Source organism: Pan paniscus, chromosome 23 (assembly GCF_029289425.2).
Source record: "Pan paniscus chromosome 23, NHGRI_mPanPan1-v2.0_pri, whole genome shotgun sequence".
In the NCBI taxonomy this organism is placed as follows: domain Eukaryota; kingdom Metazoa; phylum Chordata; class Mammalia; order Primates; family Hominidae; genus Pan; species Pan paniscus.
Window position 1 is genome coordinate 28369420 of NC_085927.1, and position 19630 is coordinate 28389049.

The 19630-nt window shown below is 49.3% G+C and overlaps 1 long non-coding RNA gene across 1 annotated transcript; it reads left to right on the forward strand.

Annotated features, from left to right (window-relative positions):
* The first annotated feature begins 4099 nt into the window (after nucleotides 1–4099).
* On the forward strand, nucleotides 4100–18880 carry LOC129395028 (uncharacterized). Its single transcript, XR_008622497.1, has 3 exons — nucleotides 4100–4192; nucleotides 18215–18270; nucleotides 18824–18880. It is a non-coding gene; the product is annotated as an uncharacterized LOC129395028 (long non-coding RNA).
* Nucleotides 18881–19630: the final 750 nt, after the last annotated feature.

Below are 19630 nucleotides of genomic sequence, written 5' to 3' on the forward strand. Positions count from 1 at the left end.
TGGTGGGTGCCTGTAATCCCAGCTACTCGGGAGGCTGAGGCAGGACAATCACTTGAACCCGGGAGGTGGAGGTTGCAGTGTGCTGAAATCGCACCACTGCGCTCTAGCCTGGGTGAGAGAGGCTCTGTCTCAAAAAAGAAAAAAAGGCCGGGCGCGGTGGTTCACTCCTGTAATCCCCAGCACTTTAAAAGGCAGGGGCGGGCGGATCCCGAGGTCAAGAGATCGAGACCATCCTGGTTAACACGGTGAAACCCCATCTCTACTAAAAATACAAAAAGTTAGCTGGGTGTGGTGGTGGGCGCCTGTAGTCCCAGCCACTCAGGAGACTAAGGCAGAAGAATGACGTGAACCCGGGGAGCAGAGCTTGCAGTGAGCTGAGATCATGCCACTGCACTCCAGCCTGAGCAACAGAGCGAGACTCCATCTCCAAAAAAAACCAAAAAAGACCAAAAAAAAAAAAAAAAAAAAAAAAGGCAGCAGCAGCAGAGGCACCGGGGTTTCAGTGAGTTGCCCCAGGTCATGTTGTGTCCGGAATTGGTGGGTTCTTGGTCTCACTGACTTCAAGAGTGAAGCCACGGACCCTCGCGGTGAGTGTTACAGCTCTTAAAGTGGCGCGTCTGGAGTTTGTTCCTTCTGATGTTCAGACGTGTTCAGTTTCTTCCTCCCCGTGGGTTCGTTGTCTCGCTGGCTTCAGGAGTGATGCTGCAGATCTTCGTGGTGAGTGTTACAGCTCATAAAGGCAGTATAGACCCAGAGTGCGCAGCAGCAAGATTTATTGCAAAGAGCAAAAGAACAAAGCTACCACACTACAGAAGGGGGCCAGAGCGAGTTGCCTCTGCTGGCTCAGGCAGCCTGCTTTTATTCTCTTATCTGGCCCCACCCACATCCTGCTGATTGGTAGAGCTGAGTGGTCTGTTTTGACAGGGCGCTGATTGGTGCGTTTACAATCCCTGAGCTAGACACAAAGGTTCTCCACGTCCCCACCAGATTAGCTAGATAGGGAGTGTGGACACAAAGGTTCTCCACGTCCCCACCAGAGTAGCTAGATACAGTGTCGATTGGTGCATTCACAAACCCTGAGCTAGACACAGGGTGCTGATTGGTGTGTTTACAAACCTTGAGCTAGATACAGAGTGCTGATTGGTGTATTTACAATCCCCGAGCTAGACATAAAGGTTCTCCAAGGCCCCACCAGAGTAGCTAGATACAGAGTGTCAATTAGTGCATTCACAAACCCTGAGCTAGAAACAGGGTGCTGATTGGTGTGTTTACAAACCTTGAGCTAGATACAGAGTGCCAATTGGTGTATTTACAATCCCTGAGCTAGACATAAAGGTTCTCCACGTCCCCACCAGACTCAGGAGCCCAGCTTGGCTTCACCCAGTGGATCCCGCACAGGGGCTGCCGGTGGAGCTGCCTGCCAGTCCCACACTCCTCAGCCCTTGGGTGGTCGATGGGACTGGGCACCGTCAAGCAGGGGGCGGCGCTCGTCGGGGAGGCTTGGGCGGCACAGGAGCCCACGGAGGGGGTGGGAGGCTCAGGCATGGCGGGCTGCAGGTCCCGAGCCCTGCCCCGCGGGAAGGCAGCTAAGGCCCGGCGAGAAATCGAGCGCAGCACTGGTGGGCCGGCACTGCTGAGGGACCCAGTACACCCTCCGCAGCCGCTGGCCCGGGTGCTAAGCCCTTCATTGCCCGGGGCCGGCAGGGCCGGCCAGCTGCTCCGAGTGCGGGGCCCGCCAAGCCCACGCCCACCCGGAACTCCAGCTGGCCCGCAAGCGGCGCGCGCAGCCCCGGTTCCCGCTCGCGCCTCTCCCTCCACACCTCCTTGCAAGCTAAGGGAGCCGGCTCCGGCCTTGGCCAGCCCAGAAAGGGTCTCCCACAGTGCAGTGGTGGGCTGAAGGGCTCCTCAAGTGCTGCCAAAATGGGAGCCCAGGCAGAGGAGGCACGGAGAGCGAGCGAGGGCTGTGAAGACTGCCAGCACGCTGTCACCTCTCAATGTGGCTGATAAGGTAGACTTGGGTGGGGTAGGGGCAGCCCAACAACCGGTTCAAAGAGCTTGAGGCACGTTCCTCTTCTGCTCTCACCGCTTTTCCTTCTCCCTGGTGCTGCAGAGCATCCCACAGTTTGTGTGCACTGCCTCCCCACACTCCCTCCTCATCTCACTCTGCCTGGCTCATGTCTCCACCATCCCCTCTTGTGGCTCCTCAGGAGGCTGCCCCTGACCTCCATCTTCCCCAGGGCAGTAGGGAATCACCCCATGTCGCCTCCCCTGGCCTCTTGCATGTCTTGACACAGAGCAGCACCCTCTCTCAAAGCGCTTCTTCTCCAGGCCTTCCAGGCCCACAGCCGGCCCATAAGCTCCTCTCGCAATGGCTACAGCCTCCGCCTCCTGTACTGCCTCCTCCTCCTGTTCTCTAATTGTCCTGGGTCTTTCCACCACTTCTGTCTCCACATTGTGGTCCTAGGCTCCTCCACCCCAGGGCTTTAAGAACCACACACATGCTAATGACTCTCACCTTTGACCTTCTGCTGATCTTCCAGCTGAGCTTCAGACTCATATGCACTCCTAGGCTACGTGCTCTCTTGGTGCCCAACAGGTCTCAAACTTGACATGTCTAAAACAGAAGACTTGCCTGTAGTTCCAGCTACTCGGGAGGCTGGGGCAGGAGACTCGCTTGAACCCAGGAGGTGGAAGTTGCAGTGAGCCGAGATCATGCCACTGTACTGCACCCTGGGTGACAGAGTGAGACTCGGTCTCAAAATAAATAAATAAGTACATAAATAAATAAAACAGAAGACTTGCTTCCCTACCACTCCAAACCCATTTATTCCCTAGTCTCCTCCGTCATACTAAGTGAAACCACTCTACCTTGTTGCTCAGGACGAAAACCTCACCCTGAACTCTTTGCTTTTCTCTAACATCTCACAATGAATCCATTAGTAAGTCCTCTTCTTTTTTTTTTTTTTTTTTTTTCAAGACAGAGTCTTGCTCTGTCACCCAGGCTGGAGTGCAGTGGCGCAATCACGGCTCGCTGCAAGCTCCACCTTCCGGGTTCACGCCATTCTCCCACCTCAGCCTCCCGAGTAGCTGGGACTACAGGCGCCCGCCACCATGCCCAGCTAATTTTTTGTATTTTTAGTAGAGACAGGGTTTCACCATATTAGCCAGGATGGTCTCAATCTCCTGCCCTTGTGATCTGCCCACCTCGGCCTCCCAAAGTGTTGGGATTACAGGCGTGAGCCACCGCACCCGGCCAGTCTGCTCCATTTTTTTTTACATTCAAAATGCATTTCCCACTGCTAACTACCTCCACTTCCTCCCCCCAGATCTAGGCCACCCTCCTCTCTTCCATGTACCAAAACCCCTACCTATTCTTCCTATCGCCGTTCTTGGCCCCCTCTAGCCCATCCTGTACAAAGCAGCCCAAGAATGGCCTTTCTAAAGTAGATGCCACATCACAGGACTCTTCCCCTTAAAAAACCCAACAGAATCCAAACCCTTTCTGGTGGCCTGCAGTGACAGAGCTGACCCTGCCGGCGTTTGCCGCTCTTTTCCCTCCTCTCCCTTGGTCGCCGTGGCACTGTCCTATGGGCCTTCTTTTTGTCCCCTGAACACACCAAGCTCTTTTCTGACTCTGAGCCCTTCCACTCAATGGTCCATGCTACCTAGCAGCCCCCTCACCTTTCAGGCTGCAACTTTGACACCTGCTCAGACAGGCCTGCCCTAACCTTGTGAGCTAAAGGAGCCCCACATCACTCTCTAGCTGCAGTTTCATTTTGTTTTGTTTTTGAGACAGGGTCTCACTCTATCACCCAGGCTAGAGTGCAGTGGTGTGATCATAGCTCACTGCAAGCTCTGCCTGCTTCCATGATAGCCTCAAACTCCAGGCCTCAAGTGATCCTCCCTCCTCGGCCTCTCAAAGGTCTGGGATTACAGGCGTGAGCCACTATGCCCGGCCTCTATCTGCATTTTGTGTTCAGTGTACACTTATCAGTACATAAATTATCTTAGCTAGTCGTCATTTCTGTTGTCTATCTCCAACCACCCCCGAAGCCTTTCATCTCTAGCTCCCAGAGCTGGGGACTTGTCTTGTTTACTGCCGTATTCCCAATGCCTAGAGCTCATGTGGCATGCAGCAGGCACTGGCTATGGGTGGAGGTCTCCAGCTCTGCTCCAGCTCCTGTCCCACACGGTGAGTAGCCTTCAGAAAAGGAAGTCCTTGAAAAGTGGAGGCTGGGGCTTTGTTCGGCCTTTCCCTGCCCCTAGGCTTGCGTTCAGCCCGTGGCTGTGTGTCCCTTCCTGGCTTTGCCCCTGATTTGCTCAGTGTGGGTGAGCCATAGCCAGTCTGGTGCTGAGGAAGGGGGTGGATGGGAAGGGCGGGGCCCATATGTCAGTGAGACACAGGCCACAGTTCAGATGGATGGTATCAAGTCTTCATGACTTCAGCTGCACTTAGTTAAACATGGACCAGCCCATTGGAACCTTGTGGGCAGTAGTCTGATTTCTGCTGTCATTTCTGCTCTCTTCCAAGCTTCAATTAAGGGAGCAACAAAAGATCTCTATCATGAGCCATGTGTGGTGATCTCATCTGCTGAGACAAATATTTTTTTTTCTGGTTATATTTATAGAACACTCTCTTGTTTCCTTGAACAACCCTAGCTGGCATTATCTTGTTTACCTTCTCTTCATCTAGATTTGCATTTGCAGGGGGGCAGCTTTTATCTGTTGCTCTTAGCTGTGTGGGATTTCCAATTCCTCTGTTTTTCTTCTTTTAGCTTTCATCTGTGAGCTCTTTTAAAATCAAGCAGTTTGTAACTTATAGTTACCAAGGCAGTAATTAATATTATAAGAAAATAGACAACACCGGCTCCAGCTAAGCACTCTGTGATAATTTTTCTTAGCAGTGTCTTGTGGCCTTGCAGAGGAAAATGGAACTTGGTATTCCTTTCCCCTTTGTGCCAGTCATGTGCTTCCTGATGCCAGGCCTCCCTCCAGCCCTCCCATCACAGGGAAACTAGTACAGACCACCCCCACAGACCTGTGGACTGACACCTGACTACCTGTGGGGGCATCTGACCCTGCCTACGGTCCCATGGTGACTCACAGTGAAACTAAGATGCACAGCTCGCGTAGGAACCTGCTGGCCCAGCAAGAGAATCTCTTCTTCAGGGACCCATTAAGCTAGGCTCTGTCAGGTGAGGAGAATGGGGACCCTGCAGGCAAGGAGAGACTGTGGGTGGGCTGAAATCTGTTCCTGCAGTCGGGGAAAGGCTGTGGGCTCAAGGAGGCATAAAGAGGCGACACCCAAGCAAAGGCAGCACTGTGCCGACTGTGTCTTTGGTGCCTCTCAACTTCTTCTTCTTTTTTTTTTTTTTTTGAGACAGGGTCTCGCTTTGTCACCCAGGCAGTGTCATGATAATAGCTCACTGCGGCCCTGAATTCCCAGGCTCAAGTGATTCTCCCACCTTAGCCTCCTGAGGTGCTGGGGCTACAGGTGTGGGTCATCATCCCTGGTTACTTTAAAAAATTTTTTTATAGAGACAGGGTCTTGCTTTGTTGCCCAGGCTGGTCTTGAACTCCTGGCCTCAAGTGATCCTCCTGCCTTGGCCTTTCAAAGTGCTGGGATTACAAGCACGAACCACTTCTCCCAGCCTAGGTTCACTTTTGCAAAAGGTGGTTATGGGTGCTTAACGGATCCAGATAGAGACCAAAGTGACTATGGGGTGCATATGTGGAGAAAGAGGAAGAGCTTTTTGTAGTCTAGATGCTCTTCCTGTACTTCCCCCTGGGCAGAAGCAGCAGCCCTGAGCCCCACAGTGCTCGCCTTGTTCTGGGGACACACAGTGTAGTTGCATATGCCTGAGACACACTCAAATGAGCATCACGAGCAAGGCTCAAGGCCCATGATGTCATCCTCCCACTGTTCTTGGCTTTAACTAGAAACTTACTGGTGACTCATGTCCAGTTTTGGCTTTAAAGGTAAAAGAGACTGGGAACAATTGGATACAGTCCATATAAGAACAAATAAAATGAATACTTGGAAAATAGGTCCTATGCGGATACAATTAGGACTACTTAAATTAGACTACAGCAGGCAGATGGAAGAGGTTATTTATATGAGGAATAGTGATAAACTCTTCTCTTTTATGCCTTTTTGGATGTAGATGGGATAGAAATGATATTCCTGCTTTATTTATTTCTCTCTACTGAAAACCAAATAAAAGAAATTGGGCTTGATTTGCAACTGCAGAGATGTAGGGTGGATATAAGGCATTATTTCCATATGTTGTTAGACACTGATCTTTCGGGGTACTTGTTTTTGTTTCTTTTTCTAAAAAATGTGAAAAAGCAAGGCACATCAATGATAGCTTTGCTGCAGTGGAGCTAGTTAATATTTTCTAAGTACCTGACAACTAGGACCTTGGTAGAACCCCACAGAAGCCAGAAAATATATATTCCCTGTTTTCTGAAAGGTTCTGATATTAGGATTAGCTATTCTGATTGTTTTTATTCCTAAAAGTTAAATGCAGTGGGGTAGAGGGTAGAGCAAGTGGAAGGAAGATGTTGAGCATGTGTCCTGGCTCTGACATTCACTAACTCTCTGACCTTGGGTGAACATAGGTGCCTCATTTACAATGTGGTAATGATGATAGCTTTCCTTCTTAACTCACAGGTCATTAAGTGTGTTAAATAGCATCACAAATATGACAGCGGGCCATAAACTGTTGAGTGCTATACAAAGACAGAAACTATTCTTAATTTGGATAAACCATCCTTGATCGAATGTGTTTCCAGCTAAAAATTCTTGATGGAACTTGATTCCCAGGTTTGAATTTCAAAACCTGTGTAGTCCACGCATTCGAACAACCTCCTGTCCACCCACCCACTTGCCTCTCAGAGAATGTCTACTCTGTGGTAGGCACTGTAACAGGCATGGCGATGCCACGATGAATCTCACACAGTGCCTGGCTATGTGGGAAGGCAGATGACAGTCTGGTCAGGGTGGAGAGAGAAGGAAACAGGTCATTACAGTGCAGAGCGGTGAGCCCTCTGATCTGGCCAGGCATAGGTGCTGCAGGACCTCACCTGGGGGCCCCGGATCCAGCCTGGTGAGGACAGAAGGAAACTTCTTAGAAGTGCTCGCCAACCCAGGCTTGAGTGATAGAAGTTAGCCAAATGAAGAAGGAATGGGTTGGGGAGGACCCTAGCACCCAGAAGCAAAGTGAAAGCTCAGTACACTGCAAGACCTGCTGGTAAAGTTAAAGGTTACACGTTGCCCATGCAGGAGGACAGGGGAGAAGGGAGGCATGTCAACCAGAAGCCACCCCACACCCAGCTTGTCTGCCTTGTTAGGGAGTTTGGACTTTATCTTGAGGTCAATAGAGAGCCTCTGAGAGGTTTTAAATAGGGAGTGTTAAGATCGGACTGAAATGTTAGAGATGTCACTCCTAATGCGATGTTGAGGATGAACTGGAGTGGGCAGGACGCTGGGCAGGAAGACCAGCAAGACTGTTGCAGCAATTTTGGGAGGAATGGAGGTGGCCTGACTAGGAGACGGTAGATTGGTCAAGAGTTTCAATGATGCAAGCAGATAGGACCATTGTTACAGAAGGAAGAAAAGGAGTGAGAAAGTTGGAAAGATAGGATGTTGAGATCAGAGAGTGGAAGATAAAATAGTTTCTGATGATGGCTGGGACCAGGGTGTAGCCTTCAGAATGGAGCTGAAAAATGAGTGGAGATGAAGGTCATGTGACATGAGGTCAAGGATGTGGGAGGTTTCTCCTAGGGCTTTAAAAAACTGTGGTAGAATATATGTAACACAAAATTAACCATCTTAACCTTTTTTTTTTTTTTTTGGAGATAGAGGCTCGCTCTGTCACCCAGGCTGGAGTGCAGTGGTGCGATGTTGGCTCACTGCAAGCTCCGTCTCCCAGGTTCACACCATTCTCCTGCCTCAGCCTCCCGTGTAGCTGGGACTACAGGCACCCGCCACCAAGCCTGGCTAATTTTTTGTATTTTTAGGAGATACGGGGTTTTACTGTGTTAGCCAGGATGGTCTCGATCTCCTGACCTCGTGATCTGCCCGCCTCAGCCTCCCAAAGTGTTGGTATTACAGGCATGAGCCACCGCGCCTGGCCCCCCATCTTAACTATTTTTAAGTGTATTAAGTACATTGTATGAAGAACATTAAGTGTGTTAAGTGGCATTAAGTACATTCACATGGTTGTACCACCATCACCACCACCCAGCCACAGAACTCTTTCCATCTTGCAAAACAGAAACTCTGTACTCATTAAACAACTCCCCATCCCTCCCCCTCTACCTTGGCCAGCCCATGGCAACCACCATTCTCCGGATTTCTGGCAACCACCATTCTCCAGACTTCTGTCTCTATCAATTTGACCATTCTAAGTACCTCATAAAAGTAGAACCATACAATATTCGTCCTTTTGTGACTTGCTTATTTCACTTAGCACAAATGTCCCCAAGGTTCAACTGTTTTGTAGCATGTATCAGAATTTCCTTCCTTTGTAAGGCTGAATAACATTCCATTGTATATACTCCTTTCTCTTTTAGACTTTTGATTATGGCCCACAACAAGAAAAGTAGTTTACACCATGACCTATTACACATGAAGGTATTATGTCATGGAAATAACCTATTATTAGCATATGTTTTATATTATACATATAATTAAAATAAATATTTTACCCCCAAACCACCTTTCTTACATGTGAAGTACTCTAATATTTTCTTTCTACTCTGTTTCTTTAAAAAAAGATTGCTGGCCACAGTCCTCGAAATCAATTTCATGACACATTAATGGGTTGTGATTCTGAGTTTGTAAATAATTGGTCTGTTTGGACATTGAAGTTACCCACGATGACGGCAAGACTTGGAATGAAGTGGTGCCAAAGTCTTCAATGAATATGGAGGGGCAGAGGCACAGCTCCATGCATTTGTCCTCGTGAATGGCCTGTGATTTCAGCACAATCTATTAGGTAAAGGTCCAAACTATCAGTTTACTTCTGGTGTAAACAGGATAATTCACAGATTTGCTGTTTTTCCCCAATGGTCTCCAGCTGGCATGGGTCTTTAATTTATTCACTGCCAGTGACCATTCCCCTCCCTTTTTCCATCCTAGGGAAGAACTAAGTAAACTGCCCTTCTTCACGTGCCCCAGCTCCGCAGTCTGATCTGGAAAAGGGGCAGGGGCACGGGAACCTCAGCAGCAGGTGACTGTGGCCTCCAGACTCTGCCATGCTTCCAAAAGCTCCAGCCATCTCATGGTTGCAAGAATCTCCCAGAGGGAGAGGCCATGTCCAAGGCGATGGTGGGTGGGGTTCAGCCTCCCAGGCTAAGGCTGGGAACGTGCCTTGCCCAGAGGAGAGGGCAGGGTGGGAGGCACTGAGGGCAAGGGTCAGGGCTCCCACAGAGCCAGTGTGTGTGGGAGGAGAACGGGGGTAACTTGTTGTCCTGCCGGTCTAAGAAAGTCAAAGGGTTTCTCGTTGTCTCCCTGAGTCATTACACCCCCAGCTATTTTTGTTAAACATTAACACAAAGTGTCAGGAGAGCTTCACCATTTTTAATGAGCTAATCTCTGTGGCATCCCCATAGAATGAGGTCAGAACAATCACCATCTCAGTAACAAGGAAAAAATAGGCAGAGGTGGGAAGGGAAATCGAAGGGAAATTCACATTTCATCAAGCAATTACTGACACCCATTCTGCACTGCACTGATATTGCAATATATGATGCAAACAAGACAGTCTCTGCTTTTTTTTTTTTTTCTTTTTTTTGAGACAGGGTCTCACTCTGTTGCCCAGACTGGAGTAGTGTGCAGTAGTTCAATAATAGGTACAGCCTCCATCTCCTGGGCTCAAGTGATCCTCCCACCTCAGTCTCTTGAGTAGCTGGGACTACAGGTGCCCGCTACCAGGCCCAGCTAATTTTTGTATTCTTTTTGGTAGAGACAGAGTTCTGCCATGTTTCCCAGGCTGGTCTTGAACTCCTGGGCTCAAGTGTCCCACCTGCCTTGGCCTCTGAAAGTGCTGGGATTACAGGCGTGAGCCACCATGCCTGCTGGTCTCTGCTTTTTGAATGCTGACATGCTGACCTTAGATGTGGGGTAGGGATGATCAGACCAAGTATTCTGAATTATGGACTTGGAATTTGCAAAGTCCAGTGATGAGAAAGAACTTGACTTGTTTTATTTATTTATTTATTTAGAGACAGAGTTTCACTCTTGTCGCCCAGGCTGGAGTGCAATGGCGTGATCTCGGCTGACTGCAACCTCCACCTCCCAGGTTCAAGCGATTCTCCTGCCTCAGCCTCCCAAGTAGCTGGGATTACAGACGTCTACCACCACGTCCGGCTAATTGTTGTATTTTCAGTAGAGACGGGTTTCACCATATTGGCCAGGCTGGTCTAAAACTCCTGACCTCAGGTGATCCACCCGCCTTGGCCTCCCAAAGTGTTGGGATTACGGGCGTGAGCCACCGTGCCTGGCCGACTTGTTTAGAAAAGTGGGACTGAGGTTAATATCAGGAGTCTAGAGTACAAGAGTGGACAGCCAGGCAGGACTGATCTTGTCAAGATTTTGATGGGGTTGGATGATATGATCAATAGATCACAGAGAACCCTAGGGCATTGCAATGCTTAGGCTGGGCCATTTGAGCACCAGCACCTCGCTATAAAACACACTGAGCTGGAGAGTCAATGACACAAGAGCTTAAGGATTTTATAAAACATGACTACATACGGCACTTCATATTAGTCAATGTTCTTTCACAGTAATGATTGCATTTTATCCTTATAACCCAGCAAGGTCAGTATAGTGGGCATTTCCTTATGCTAATACCTCTGTTCTTCACCACCCCACACCCTTTTCCTTGATAAAGATTCTGGGGATTGGAGAGGAAGTAACTTGTTCTGCACTAACCGGAAAAAGAACCTAGACATTCTGACCCAGCCTAGGGCCCTCTCCACTACTTCAGACGCCTCTTTAGCTCGACTCTCCCCTCCAACCCTGCTTTTTCTGCACAGCCCAGTGAGTTCTTGCTTGCTGAAAGAACCTGGCCCAGCCAGGAAAAAGGACACCGGGGGCTTCACATATGTTGGTCTTCAGAGGCAGCGCTCGTGTGCCACCAACATAAATCTGATAGGCACTGAGATCTCAGTCTTCCCTTTTATTCTGGGGAGGGAAGAGTGGAGCTTAGGCTAGACCATCCCTGCCACCGGCCAACTCACTGAATCGGTTCCTCTGGGAGGAGCACTGGGAGTTGCGGTGATGTGGTATAGCCGAATTGATGTCCCATTTCTGGGTTAGGATCTGGCCCTGCCATTTACTAGCTTGTAGTGTCAGGCAAATTTCTTAACTTTTCTGAGCTTCAGTCTAATGGCAATAGCCAGGATTATTGTTAAGATTAAGCCTGCACCATAAGCTTCATTCCTTGAATAGCTAGTGTTACAAATGGTGAGCTGTTAGCCCCAGGGAGTTCGGAAGTCTCTGCGGTTTTATCCGGGGGTCCTGGTATTGCCCGCTCTGAGGATGGGTCAGGCTCTGTGGAGATTCCCCACTTAACCTACCGCATCCTGAACACTGGAGGCTGTTGTTCTGGGATCCAAAGCTGCTCCACTGTTGCCTCAGGGCATCCTGACCTAGTGAATTGCCTCCTTTAGAAGCACTACTTTCCCATCCTCCCAGACTAGCTAATTTACTGCTGATGAAAATAGCTTTAACGGAACTTGGGTCCCAGGAAGGCCACAGCTGGCCTAGAGCATAGAATTCCAGGGCAGAAAGGGCTTCCAGGGGTCTCACACTCACTCCCAACTCTGATTCCAAGGAGACAATCCCCACAGGGGAAATCTGTTAAAACACTGAGTAAATCAAGATGGTTCCTGCTAACATCTGACTAAAGTTTTCTTCCAGCTGTACGTTCCCAACCTGCCTGAACGAGGCCTCTAGGACGGCAGCGTCCAATCACGTCTCCCCTCCGCTTTCCTAACTGAATGTTGATATTCTCAGCCTATTTTGCTTGTACAAGTCCCGTCTGTCTGTCTGCCTTCCTTCCTTCCTTCCTTCCTTCCTTCTTTCCTTCCCTCCCTCCCTCCCTCGCTCTTTCTTTTTTTCTTTCGACAGAGTCTCGCTCTGTTGCCCAGGCTGGAGTGCAGTGGCGCAATCTTGGCTCATTGCAAGCTCCGCCTCCTGGGTTCACGCCATTCTCCTGCCTCAGCCTCCTGAGTAGCCTACAGGCACCCGCCACCACGCCCAGCTAATTTTTTGTATTTTTAGTAGAGACGGGGTTTCACCATGTTAGCCAGGATGGTCTCAATCTCCTGACCTAACGATCCGCCTGCCTCGGCCTCCCACAGTGCTGGGATTACAGGTGTGAGCCACCGCACCCAGCCAAGTCCCGTTTTTCAAACTCAATTTGCTTCTTGCCTCCAGACCCTCTCTGAGGTTTTGTGTTTCCTCCCCCATTCAGGTGGGGGCTGGGGTGGGAGGCGGGCAGAGGCTGATCCAGCAGTTGGAAAGGGTGCAGCCCAGGTTCTCCTGACTCAGGAAGAGAAGGGGGGAAAAGGAAGGCCTTATCCAAGGATACAGCACGTTCTCTTTGGTAAACCAGAGAGACACTTTTGTTTTCTTAGCCACAGAGTGCCCAAGAGTGCCAAGGGGAGTACAGGGTGGCAGAGGTGGGAATAAGGACTGGGTGGGGGAGGCCAAGGGAGGGCTTAGAGTGCGGGTGCAGGAGTCAACACTCCAGGACGCAGATGTGCTTGATAAGACAGGTGACTGGCCTGGAAGGTTGAGATCACAGCCTTACTTCTTTATTTTACCTCGCTAGTGGAGACCTGGTTACTCACGAGGCCAAGGGATCCTGATCATTCATTCAAGAAATATTCACTGCCTAGCTAGGTAAGGAGTTAGAAATAAAATGCGCAGCAAAGCCCTGCAGGAGTTAATAGTTTGGTGTGGGATTTGCTTCCGTAAGCAGACGGTGAGCAGGCTGCAATGCAGGTAAGTACAGGGTGCCACTGGAAGATAGACGAGTAGCTCGTCACCCACCTGACAGAGGCAAGGAGAGATTTAGGAAAATCTTCCCAGAAGGGGTGATAATTGAGCTAAACTCTGGAGGGTTAAAAGGGGTCAGCCTGTCCAGGAAGCAGGGAGGGGCTTCCAAGAAGAGCTTAAAGTCCCAGGTTGAGAGAGGGCAGAGTGGGCCAGGACAGTGGCAGGGTGGGCTTTATGACTGCAGCTGTGGGTATGAGGAGGAGACTAGGAGTGAGAAATGAGGCCAGGAAGACAGGCAGGGGCTGGGTCCTGAGGGACATGGGCAAGTTGCTTCCAGGAGATGGATGAAATGAGCGTGTGCTCCTTGAAGGAGTCTTCCTCCTGTGCCCACCAACGGGCAGGCAGTGGCGGCCCCCGTCGGTCAAAGCTGTGTCATCGCTCAGAGGCTTGCTAAGCTGCAAGTCATGCAGGTGCAGGCAGAGGCGGGGGCAGGAGGGCAGAGGTTCTTAGCCAGCATGATGGGGCACAGCTATGTAATTCTCGGGTGGTTTGGGGATAGGAGGATTCTTTCCACACACTCTGACGCTGTCACTCCAAAGTCAGGCATTTCTTCACTTGACAATGGGCACCTGTAGGATGGATGGGGCATGGCAGCCATATCTGCAGCTGTATGCCAGTTGCATTTGGTGCAGAGAGCAGAGGGCAACACTGCTCTAAATTCAATGGCTCTGGAAAGGAGGTGGGGTGAGAGGCAGGAGAGGTGATGACATTGGCATGTGGGTCCTGGCTCCTAAATAACCGTGGCTCGCTTTACAATCTGCTGGGTCTTGCATGTCCAAGGAAGTACGCAACCTCGATGTGATGGTCTAAGAGAATCTTTTATTGCTACTTGCTATTATTGAGAATTGAAAATGGATCTGACTGGGCAGAGAACACACCAATCCCATCACATCATCCCTGCCACCCATACAGCAGTCTGCTGCTCCCTCTTCATACAAAGTCCTTTATCTGTTTGGCTGCTGGGGTTTGAGAGAAGCAGCAGCATGGCAGGGATTGTCATTTGCTTTGAATTTATTCGGCTCTGATCTATTGGGGTGGTACCATGGTCTTCCCAAATTCAGACAGAAAGGGAGTAGTGAGGATAAGACCCCTTGGTGGGGAGCTTAATGTGGACTAGCGGCTCATCCTGCATGTCCAGGAACTGGATGGCTCCAAGCCAACTGTCTTCCTCAGGGGCAGGGTCTTCTTTAGATCCCCAACACTGCAGTCTCGGCACCTTGCTACTGCCCTGATTTCCACAGACTGGCAGGACGTGATGCATGCCACATTGCACCAGAGTGATCACAGCTGTGGACAATTCTACTAAAACTGCTTGCAACTCAGCCACCTGCACAATCATTTTCTCCCTTTTTGCTACCCTTCTCAATCTTTCACTTCCCTCTCACATTTTGCTAGGCAAAAGAATGACCTAAATTAAGTGCTGCTTCCCTTACCTACTCCTTTAACCCCTCTTTTCCGTTCTCCCTTTCAGCTCTCTCTCACCCGGTTCTTCTCATCCCCATTCCTCTTCCTGTTCTGCAGCCAGCTGTGCTGGGTCGAGGGGTCAAGGGAGTGACTAAAGTGCCGTGTGTCCTTGTTGGTGGGTTTGACACCTTATCCTCCAAATGCTAAACGGTGCCTCTGCCATCGCACAGTGCCACCAGGTGCCTTGCCCTGTGGTTTACGTTATGCACTGGGGGCACCTTTCACATACAATACAAAGTCCACGGGGCCACTGGAGTTGTGCAGCTCAGCCCCCTTGGTTTCAATGTGGCACTCAGAAGCCTCCAAAGCAACGAATCTCTGAGGGGAAAATGGTGGCCTCTTGGTGGAGACCAGGTTCTCAGATGGACGTCTAAGTCTGTGAAAAATGCCTCTATGTACCCAAGTCTCCCTGTTACTGTTAACCTGAGGCTCAGAGCCTTCTGACTCAAAAATCTTCCTACTTAGGCTGGGTGCAGTGGCTCACACCTGTATTCCCAGAACTTAGGGAGGCCAAGGCAGGTGGATCACTTGAGCCCAGGAGTTTGAGACCAGCCTGGCCACCATGTTGAAACTCTATCTCTACTAAAAATACAAAAATTAGCCGGGTGTGGTGGTGTGTGCCTGTAATCCCAACTGCTTCAGAGGCTGAGGCACAAGAATCGCTTGAACCTGGGAGGTGGAGGTTGTAGTGAGCCTAGGTGGTGCCACTGCACTCCAGCCTGGGTAATAGAGTGAGACCTTGTCTCAAAAAACAAACAAACAAACAAACAAACAAACACCTTCCTGATCCCCCCTCTCCAGCCTCGCCATCCACTGCTCCCCATGTGACCATGTCTCTGGACAGATGGATGGTCTGGACAGGCCATGTGCTGGCCTGGCTCCACACCCAGCTTCTGAAGGTCTTCTTGATGGCAGCACCTTCTCTCTAGATCGGAATCCATCCTCCTGTCCATCCCTGCTCAGCAACACCCTTGCACCATTCTCCAGACTCTTTTAGAGTCTGCTCCCCTCATTGGGGACAGTTCGCTGGTTTCCACTACAGTTAGAAAGAAATCCCTCCTCCTGATCCTTATGAGGCCCTGTGTGCTTTGACCCCAGCCTGGCTCTCCCACCTCCTGCTCCTGCCCTTGTCCACTCTCCTCCCACCACATTGGCCTTCTGCTCGCATGCTCACCACCCTCACACCCCTCTCAAGGCCCCGCACTTGCTGCTGTGACTTCTGCTTGAAGAACTCTTCCCCCAGATATCAGGGGCTGCCAGGAAGTGAGATCTGTAAGGGCAGAAGCCTTTTCTTTTGGCAGAGTCACAATTGCATTCCAAGTGGCTTAGAACAGTGCCTGCCTGGCACATGGTGGGCGACGGGTAAATAAACACTGAATGAAAGGTGTAAGCACACGCTACCCTATGTTGTCTGTCTCTTTCTTCCTTGCTCCATCTTTCCTTTTCCATCCTCCCCCGAGGGGAAGCCTCCTGAGGGCAGAGATCTGCTCTGTGTCAGACATCCCCCTCAGCATCCAGCCTAGTGCCTCCAGCAAAGGTGCTTCTGTCAACATTTGTTGACAGAATGGAGACCAAGCTGGTGGGAACAGTTCTTTCACGCCTTTCCCACCAGGCGGGCTCAGCAGCCTCCCAGGCAGACAAAGAGTAACCCTTGTCCTCCCAGGCCGCTGGTCCTTTGGTTCGGCAAGCCTGCCAGCAGCCCAGCCTCGGGGACGTCCGCTCCTTTTGCAGCAGAGCAGATCTTCACCTGGGTTTCCTTCCCACCATCACTTTCTGAGCTGCTCAGCATCAGAAAAAGGGTATCTGGCCTCCTGGAACTACAACTGTCCCATCATCACACACCTAATCCTAGGAGAAAGCAGTGTTCTGCTGAAGTAACTGCTGGATTTAAAAAGTGAGATCTTCTAGAAAGATGTATTAAAAGATCATGACTTTGGCTGCTGTATTTCAAAGACCAGGCAGGCATTTAGGTGACAGAGTTAAATATTCCAAACTTACCTCATCCTCTCTCTCTCTGTCTCTCAAGGGTAAACATTCCGTTCCTCTTCCAAAACCCAGTGCTTCTCCATATTTGGGAATCTGGAATGGGCACTAGGGGCACAGCCCTGTCTCCTCTCGGTGTCTGCTGGGAGCTGTAGTCCCCAGTGAATGTCGGCTGCTTTTCTCTGGCCAGCAAGCAGGCTCTCCTTTCTCAGGAGGACATCTGAAAGCAGGAAAGCTGTACACAGTGAGATGCGAGGGTGCTATTAGGAGGCTTGCCTTCTATTTTCAGCTCTCCATGAGCTAGTTTTGAGCAAGGCCTCACTCTTTTCATGGCTCAGTCTCCCAACCTGTAAAATGGGCATAATTCTCTCTCTCTTTTCCTGGCTGCCCGATTGTTTGTTGGGTGGAGTAATTAGGCAGCACCCATTCAGTGCTTTGAGTTCATTCTAGAAAAGAGTGCTTTATAAATAACACTTGTTACCTCTAAAGGGGAAAATATTAATGGCCTAGATACATCCATAAACCGACACTTTGCCTATATGTCAAAAAGATGCCGTGGAATTCCTTGTATGTGCCTTCCAGTCACCCTGGGTTTAAATGGTTTCCCTGCATCTCCTTCTATTTTGTATCATCTCTAGTTTCATATCCTCAAGAATAAACAGTCTCCCTCCTTCCTCTCTGAAAAAATAAAAAAAGAGTAAGACAGACCAACTCTGCCCTATGCCAAACACACAAGAACACTGTGAAGAAGAAACCACCTAGACCAGACTGGAGCTCCGAGAACTTTATCTCCTTCTTCCCAACTAGTGCATGAGAACTCAGTCTCCACGCAAGAAGCTGACCTTTGTTCCCATAGAAAAAGGCACACAGATTTCATTGCAGCAGGAAGGATTTTTGAAAGATCTTAATAAGGACTCCCCTTTCTGGAGACTTGAGAGAAGAGTTTTGACACCCAGCACCTTCTCTTTGAGGAGAGAGTCTGGTACAGTGCAGTGGAAACAGCAGCAGAGGTGGAATCAAACTGGTTAGGATCCCAGCTCTGAGACTCAGGCAAACATGTAACCTCTCCGGCCTTAGTTTCTTCAGCTATAAAATTGAGATAATAATATAATCTAGAGGTTTTTTTAATAAAGTACTGCACAAAGATCAGTCGTTATAAGAGGCAGTATGATGCAGTGGTTAATAACAAGGAATTTTCAAGTCAGAGATACCTGGATTAGAATTCCACCTGGATTAGCTGTGGAAATGTGATCAAACTACTCAGCCTCTCTAAGCCATAGTTCTATGATGTTTAACATGGGGATAATAAGCATTAAATGAAGCAATGCATCAGTGCATGTAATGGACCTAGCATGGAGCCTGGCACACACTAATTTCTCGATAAATATCGTTATGACTATTATCATTGTCACTGCAATCATTTTTACGTAAGCATAAGATGCTTGATCATCTCACTTCATGATAATCAAATCAAATAATGCGAAAGTGCTTTTTAAGTTGTAAAGTACCACACAAATGTGAAGGATGAGGAGAATGAAGCATACAAAGAAGGGAGCTGGGCACCCCAGAGTTCTCCTTGCAGCTTCAGGACTATATGGGATCAAGGACGTATACTTGCTTTTTAGCTACAGAGAACTGTAAACAGCTAAGTCATTATTAGTAACAGCGGGATTGTTTGATTTCTTGTTTTAGGTAGTAATTCCAATATCCAATTGAAGAATAGAAAGGACTCCCCTGACTCACCATGGGTAAGTCAGGGTGCAGAGTGGCATAACTCTGTGTAGCTACGCATGCTCATTGTGTGTGCTTGTGGAGGGATGTGCAGCACAGTGCTAAAAGTTCTTATTAGGAGTGGTAGGATTTCAGATGATTCTCATTCTCTTTGTACTTTTGTGTCTTTGAATTATTTTTACTTTAGGTATGTATCATTTAAGCAAAAACAAAAGACAAAAGACAGTGGCTACTGAACAACCAGATTCCCGTTTGTAAAACCTTGGATCCATAGTTTCCTCTAATCCCACAGAAGGTTTTCTCAGGTGTGGAAAATGGAGTTTCTGAAAACCAGGAGCAGCTGGTGAAAATCATAATGACAAATGCCTGTGACAGGAAGTCAGAGGGGAAGGAGTCCCTTCAAGATGGCCCTGGGAAGGGAAGAAGAGAGATGCCTTTTCATCTCTGTTTATTTCATAGGCTATAATAACATGGTGGTTTCAATCATAGGCTGTGTACACATGAGTTTCCTTGTTTGCTATGGTAACATGTGATTCCTGTTTTTCCATCTCTGTTTTTCTGATCCCTTAGACTCTGGCTGTCAGAGAGGAGAACTATGAACTCACCTACTCATTCATGCTGCCCAGGTAATCACCTCTGTCATGAGCGATTAGGGGAAGGGTGTGTGGAGTCTACCTGTAATATATTTCCACTGTCCCGCTACATTTCAGAACCAGATGCACAAAGAACAAACAAGTTTCCCAGCAGGACTCAAAATAGAAGGGATGGTGACTGCATGCCTTACCATTCGGGATCCTCTTCTTCCCGGAGAACTCCGCGCAGGCAGGTCTGTACCTGCTTAGAGGCAGCCTGTCTGTTGAGCAGCCCATCCTCAGTGAGGGAGGATAAGAGACTGGGGCTGGGGGGATGGGCAGAATCTTTGCTGTTGCCACAAACTGAGAGTGTCCCCAGAAAACTGAATGTGTCTGGACTTCGCCATCAAAACCCATGTTAGTGTGGTGCAGGAACAAGGTAGGCTGCCACATCCGGCCTGGCACACTGTAAAACTGCACACCTCCAGGGGGCGCCACGCCACCCCCCCCACACGATGTGCGATATGATTAACACCTCCAAGAGTTGTGCCCTGTGAATCCCAGGAAGGGTCATTCTTTTTTCTTTCTTTCTTTCTTTTTTTTTTTTGAAACAGAGTCTTGCTCTGCTGCGCAGGCTGGAGTGCAATGGTGCAATCTCAGCTCACTGCAACTTCTGCCTCCTGGGTTCAAGTGATTCTCCTGCCTCAGTCTTCCGAGTAGCTGGGATTGTAGGCACCCACCAACATGCCCAGCTAACTTTTATATTTTTAGTAGAGACAGGGTTTCACCAGGTTGGCCAGGCTTT